The following is a 6889-nucleotide window of genomic DNA, read 5'->3' as shown; positions in this document are numbered from 1 at the left end:
AAGCACATTTAAAAGTGTCCCATACAACAAGTGGATGTGCTGTACCTATATTATGTCGGAAAAAGTCAGTTATAAATTATTCTGTCCTGGATAAAAACAAGTGTCATTCAATAGGCTTTGATTACATTTCCAATATCCTCGCCCACGTGGAAATTCTGTAAGAGTAATGTATATGCTAATTTTTTAATGGTCTGACCGCATTCTGTCCCCTATCAACACTTTTAAAACTTTTGGTGCCAGTGAGAATGACATGAGAAAGTCGTCAAGACAACTAGCTTGATTGAGCCTACGCCATATATATCTCACTAGATCAGGATATTTAAGCCTCCATATATCCACTAGTTCCAATATATCCATGATATTCGTGATTTCCTTAAGTGCATAAGGGTGATAGTTTGTAGTGTGATTTCCTTTACGGTCCATTGAGGTATTTAAAACCCTTATTATACTCTCCCACCATAATTATAGAGTCCCACTGGGCACAATAGAGTATTGCTTGTGGGCTTGATAGATTATTATATATATTTTCAAAGAAGCGTGGTTCATCATTATTCGGACCGTATAGATTAATGAGTCAAACGTTTTTTACAGTCCAATAACACATTTAAAAGAATCCATTGTCATGACTTGCCCTCATGGGCTGAGGATAAAAGATGCCGGCTAGGCAAAGGTTTTAACACCCCCTTTCTGTCACGATCGTCGATAGATGCGGACCAAGGCGCAGCGTGGTAAGCGTACATACTTTTATTGAAGTACACACACGAACAAAACAACAAACCAAACGATACGTGAAGTCCTAGGTTAACACCAAAACAAACCTTACGGAACAAGATCCCACAATGACTAGTGAAAACAGGCTGCCTAAGTATGGTTCCCAATCAGAGACAACGAGCTACAGCTGCCTGTGATTGGGAACCACCCTGGCCAACATAGATCTAAATGATCTAGAATGAAAACATAGAACAACTAAACATAGGAAAATCCACACCCTGGCTCAACATTTAAGAGTCCCCAGAGCCAGGGCGTGACAGTACCCCCCCCCCCAAAGGCGCGGATTGCGACCGCGCCAATCAAACACAAGAGGGTAGGGGCCGGGTGGGCATTCCGCCTCGGAGGCGGATCCGGCTCCGGGCGTGACCACCACACTCTCTCTACCCCCCCGTGCGCCCCTGGTCTTGTCCCGCTGGCCGGAGCTGGACTGAACACCGGTGGGGCGGATTGCTCTGGCTCCGGCGTGGAGCAGCTGACCGGTGCCGGACCAGGCACCGGTGGAACAGGCACGGACCGTGCCGTACTGACGACACGCACCACTGGCTTGGTGCGGGGAGCAGGAACGGGCCGGACCGGGCTGACGACGCTTACCACTGGCTTGGTGCGGGGAGCAGGAACGGGCCGGACCGGGCTGACGACGCGCACCACTGGCTTGGTGCGGGGAGCAGGAACGGGCCGGACCGGGCTGACGACGCGCACCACTGGCTTGGTGCGGGGAGCAGGAACGGGCCGGAACGGGCTGGCGACGTGCACAACTGGCTTGGTGCGGGGAGCAGGAACGGACCGGGCTGGCGACACGCACCACTGGCTTGGTGCGGGAGCAGGAACGGGCCGGACCGGGCTGGCGACGTGCACCACAGGCTTGGTGCGGGGAGCAGGAACAGGTCGGACCGGGCTGGCGACGCGCACCACAGGCTTGGTGCGGGGAGCAGGAACGGGCCGGACCGGGCTGGCGACGCGCACCACAGGCTTGGTGCGGGGAGCAGGAACAGGTCAGACCGGGCTGGCGACGCGCACCACAGGCTTGGTGCGGGGAGCAGGAACAGGCCGGACCGGGCTGACGACGTGCACCATTGGCTTGGTGCGGGGAGCAGGAACGGGCCTGACCGTACTGGGAACACACACCACTGGCCTTGTGCGGGAATCAGGAATGGGCCGGACCGGACTGGTGACACACACCACTTGCTTGGTGCGAGGAGCGGGACTGGGTTTCCTCATAAACCTCTGCTCCCTCTGCTGCCTAACCAGTTCCTCTCGCCGTGCCTCCACACTCTCCTTCTCCCTCGTGACCAGTGGCCCCCGTAACCTAGCGGCCTCCTCTGCTAACCGGCTGAACCGCTCTATCGCGGCCTCCTGCTGCCTCGTCGTCCACGGCGTGAGCCCCCCCCTAAAAAGTTTTTGGGCTTGTCTCTCCCCCGTGAACATGGCCTCCATGGCTCTCGCCAGACTCTCACTCTTCTCCTCCCAAGTCCATCCTCTCTCCTCTTCACACTGCTTGATCCAGTCGTGGTGGGATCTTCTGTCACGATCGTCGATAGATGCGGACCAAGGCGCAGCGTGTTAAGCGGACATACTTTTATTGAAGTACACATACGAACAAAACAACAAACCAAACGATATGTGAAGTCCTAAGTTAACACTAAAACAAACCTTACGGAACAAGATCCCACAATGACTAGTGAAAACAGGCTGCCTAAGTATGCTTCCCAATCAGAGACAACGAGCTACAGCTGCCTCTGATTGGGAACCACCCTGGCCAACATAGATCTAAACGATCTAGAATGAAAACATAGAACAACTAAACATAGGAAAATCCACACACTGGCTCAACATTTAAGAGTACCCAGAGCCAGGGCGTGGCACCCAGAGTGACACTTTCCTGGGTGCCAGTTTTATGACCGGTTGTAAATTCCTTGCAGAAACTTTCTCTTACCTGCCATGCAGTATTGGGATAGGGAATTTACCTGTGGAACAAAGGAAGTCTTCCCGCCAAGATTCCAACATCCAAAAGTGGATAATGAAATAATACTTATACTTCAGAGAATGTGGGAAATGGTCGGTGGGGACTTAAATAACAATCATGTCAAATTCGTTACTATGTTGTGATGTCATTAACGACGGTGGAACAACATAACTGTATCTCTGGGGGTGTACATTTCCCAGTTATGAGGTTTGCATCTAATTGTTGTATAAAACGAATGATTAAGTATAATAATACTTTTGTGAAGATAACAATGTGATTTTAGCATTCTAGATGAGATGATTGTTTTCCATATTGACTTGTTCTCAGTCAGTGGCCACGCCCAGATGAGCACAAACATGATGAAACGACCCCTTTTCTACTCAAGTATAAAACCCCTCATGACGAAATTCACATTCAGATCAGCTGAAGTACAGCGCGAGCTGAGTATGGCAAAATGGTTTAAAACTACAACTCCATTACCAAAGGAAAAGACCAAGCAGACTATGGTGTAAGCCGGATGTTGCAAATGGTTAAATTTCTACCAGACCAGGAAACGTGAAGCTGAAGCAACATGGCTTAAAATGGTTAGACTAGAAAGACCAGAAAACGTGAGAGTGGCGACTGCACGTTTGAAATGGTGAGAAACTCTGAAACTTTCAACCTCTACACGAGGTGAAGAAGAAGACAACACACTAGACCTTATCATCTCAGTCTGCAGCTGGCACGTATAGTCGTTTAGAGAACTTTCACTAAAGAAACGAGTTGGGAAGGACAATCCCTCTCAGACAACCGTTGGTACATCTGAAGTATCTATTCTAACAGATCAACTCTCCGAACTACAGGGTACACTGAAGTATCCATTCTAACCACCACGACCAGAAACTCTACCAAGGATCAAGGATTATGCGACGTTCAGAATGGGACTGATAAGAGGTAACTATTGAATAAGTGACTGTTATTGATATACAATATGTATATCTTCTAAGAGTTTAATTCGGGAGATGGTAACTCGTTAAACAACTTCTTCCGTTGGGCCCCAAATTCCTAATGAGTTAATTGTTACATGATTAATTGAATCGAGTGACAATTAAACATAGTTAGTTGATTCGATAAGTAACAGTCACCATATTAATATAAGTCAAATCATCACACCATCTACCTTGCGATCCGCTTGAACTATTTGCACATTCGGATCAAAATTAATATCATCACCCCTTTTGAGTTTGTTTGCCCATGGGAGAATTATATTTCACCCCCCCAGTCCTTTATCCACACAACGTCAATAGATATTATATTCCTTCTCTTTTAGCCAGGTAAATATTGGTCGTCTTTTCTTATTATCTGCTAAGCCATTACAATTATAACTGGCTATACTTATTTCACCCATTTACCATAATGAGATACAAGTTTTAATTATATTCATCATAATATATGTTTGTAAACTTACCATTAAAAAGTACCATAATGATTGAGTGTCCATTTGGCTGTACCATGGTATTTGCAATGCTACTGAGTAAACCTCAAATTATTCTCCACTATTCCACCTGATAAAACCACCCCCATCCCAAGTTGAATTGTCATCCCAGTGACTAGCAGACCACCTCTGTCCACCTGTATCCTAGCGCCTTTGAGAGATTGGGACCCATCCTTTAAAAAGAGCACATGTAGACATATACAGTGAGGGGAAAAAGTATTTGATCCCCTGCTGATTTTGTACGTTTGCCCACTGACAAAGACATGATCAGTCTATAATTTTAATGGTAGGTTTATTTGAACAGTGAGAGATAGAATAACAACAAAAACATCCAGAAAAACGTATGTCAAAAATCTTATGAATTTATTTGCATTTTAATTAGGGAAATAAGTATTTGACCCCTCTGCAAAATATGACTTAGTACTTGGTGGCAAAACCCTTGTTGGCAATCACAGAGGTCAGACGTTTCTTGTAGTTGGCCACCAGGTTTGCACACATCTCAGGGGGGATTTTGTTCCACTCCTCTTTGCAGATCTTCTCCAAGTCATTAAGGTTTCGAGGCTGACGTTTGGCAACTCAAACCTTCAGCTCCCTCCACAGATTTTCTATGGGATTAAGGTCTGGAGACTGGCTATGCCACTCCAGGTCCTTAATGTGCTTCTTCTTGAGCCACTCCTTTGTTGCCTTGGCCATGTGTTTTGGGTCATTGTCATGCTGGAATACCCATCCACGACCCATTTTCAATGCCCTGGCTGAGGGAAGGAGGTTCTCACCCAAGATTTGACGGTACATGGCCCCGTCCATCGTCCCTTTGATGCGGTGAAGTAGTCCTGTCCCCTTAGCAGAAAAATACCCCCAAAGTATAATGTTTCCACCTCCATGTTTGACGGTGGGGATGGTGTTCTTGGGGTCATAGGCAGCATTCCTCCTCCTCCAAACACGACAGGTTGAGTTGATGCCAAAGAGCTCGATTTTGGTCTCATCTGACCACAACACTTTCACCCAGTTCTCCTCTGAATCATTCAGATGTTCATTGGCAAACTTCAGACGGCCCTGTATATGTGCTTTCTTGAGCAGGGGGACCTTGCTGCAGGATTTCAGTCCTTCACGGCGTAGTGGGTTACCAATTGTTTTCTTGGTGACTATGGTCCCAGCTGCCTTGAGATCATTGACAAGATCCTCCCGTGTAGTTCTGGGCTGATTCCTCACCGTTCTCATGATCATTGCAACTCCACAAGGTGAGATCTTGCATGGAGCTCCAGGCCGAGGGAGATTGACAGTTATTTTGTGTTTCTTCCATTTGCGAATAATCGCACCAACTGTTGTCACCTTCTCACCAAGCTGCTTGGCGATGGTCTTGTAGCCCATTCCAGCCTGATTGAGAGGGGGTCAAATACTTATTTCCCTCATTAAAATGCAAATCAATTTATAACATTTTAGACATGCGTTTTTCTGGATTTTTTAAAAATGTTATTCTACCCCACAATGACAAAGCAAAAACAGTTTTTTAGAAAATTTTGTAAATTGTGATTGTTTTTGCTTTGTCATTATGGGCTATTGTGTGTAGATTGATGAGGGAAAACAATTTAAGAATATGGCTGTAACGTAATAAAATGATGAAAAAGTCAAGGGGTCTGAATACTTTCCGAATGCACTGTATGTAGACATTAATATTATGTCTCCAGATAAACTTGGATTCAAATAAGCTTTTTTAGGTTTGCCCTACCTAGAATAACTTTTCAGAGAATCCACACCATTACACCTCTTTGTGTAGATTCAGAGCATATGTGAGTTCTGTATTGCAGTTCTATCAAGTATCAATACCAATAGTGATTTGGCAGCGCACTGCACCTAACTCAGAATATTGTCTTGTGAGAGATTCACATGCAGGGGAGCTGGGTGGTGGTGGTGGGCAGGGGGATGATGCAGTAAGTTGTTGAATGCAAGGGTCCTCTCTCTCTCTCTCACGCTCTCTCTCTCTCTTTTCGTGTTCCATGTGATTCAGGGCCAGAGAAACTCCTCAGGCAGAAGGGCCTGTCTCTTCTCTATGTTTTTAAAGCATCGCTGCCGTGCATATGTGCAGGAGCTCCCTGCTGCTCTGACACGCCACAGCACCCCTGGGGGGCAGTGAGGAGATTCTGAATAGTTCCCTCATGGCATCTTTACCCCACGTGTTTCCATGGCATTTCCATTGATTTGGTCGAGTTCCATTGACCTCTTTACCGCATCTATTGCTGAGGCATACAGAAGCATAATACCTGAAGCTACATCTTTAATATAATATAATCATATTCCACCGTTTGTGTGTTCGTCATTGACATAGCCAATTAAAGATAAGCAAGAGGCAGTGTTACAAAACATACGGCCTTGCAGATTTGTTCCCAAGCTGTTTCCCCAGCCAGGGTATTATTCAGATCACCTTAATGTGACATCATTTGCAGCAAAAGCAGAAATCCTCCTTGTCCTCCCCTTGTGGCTGCTTCTGTTGAGTCAAACCTGGATTTTGATTAATTGCTCCCCTGAGGGTGAGAAGAGAATTCATCTGCATATTTGTATTAGCATTCCATGCATACAGTACTGTAAGAACCATGAATGGTTAAGACCTGAACACCACTAGAGTCTAATGGTGCTGCACTGTATCAGTAGTTACAGCATATTGACACACTCTCACACACACACAC

Source organism: Coregonus lavaretus, assembly GCF_964263955.1.
Source record: "Coregonus lavaretus genome assembly, chromosome: 32".
NCBI classification, from domain to species: domain Eukaryota; kingdom Metazoa; phylum Chordata; class Actinopteri; order Salmoniformes; family Salmonidae; genus Coregonus; species Coregonus lavaretus.
The sequence above is the reverse complement of the archived record's forward strand: the minus strand, read 5'-3'. Positions refer to the sequence as shown.